We start from the raw sequence: 499 nt of genomic DNA, 5'->3' as shown, positions 1-499 counted from the left end.
ACTTTGTGTCTGCCGATGCAGATTTCGACCCAGCAGAGTCCGAGAAGCTTGTCTTCACCAACGTCTCGGCTGTGATGATAGGCTGCACTCTGGGTGTTGCGAGCATGAAGAGCAACGGTATCAAGGACGGACACATAATCAACATGAACAGGTGAGGGTGGACGTGGCTGCGCGTACTATAGTGCTTTTCAGAGCTGGACGGGAAGAAGTAAAATGGAAGAACAAACGGCGCACTGCTCATGCGCAGACGCGGAGTGGGGGAAGCAGGGGATGGAATGGGGGGTGTCAAGGCTCATGCGCAGTGCGCATTTTGTTTTTCTATTTTACTTCTTCACGTCCAGCGTTAGCTGTAGCAAATAATCAAATTCGGGTCTGGGTGGGCTATGGGCTTAGAGGGGCAGGGCGGGTCGAACGCTGGTACAGTGGGGCGTTGTTTTGGTTCCTGATCATCTTGTCGGTCGTGCCGTGTGGGATTGCTTATCAAGCCGCCCTTTGCAGC

The sequence above is a fragment of the Frankliniella occidentalis genome, unplaced genomic scaffold (genome assembly GCF_000697945.3).
Source record: "Frankliniella occidentalis isolate FOCC.00 unplaced genomic scaffold, Focc_3.1 Scaffold265, whole genome shotgun sequence".
In the NCBI taxonomy this organism is placed as follows: Eukaryota; Metazoa; Arthropoda; class Insecta; order Thysanoptera; family Thripidae; genus Frankliniella; species Frankliniella occidentalis.
Note: the sequence above shows the minus strand (reverse complement) of the source record.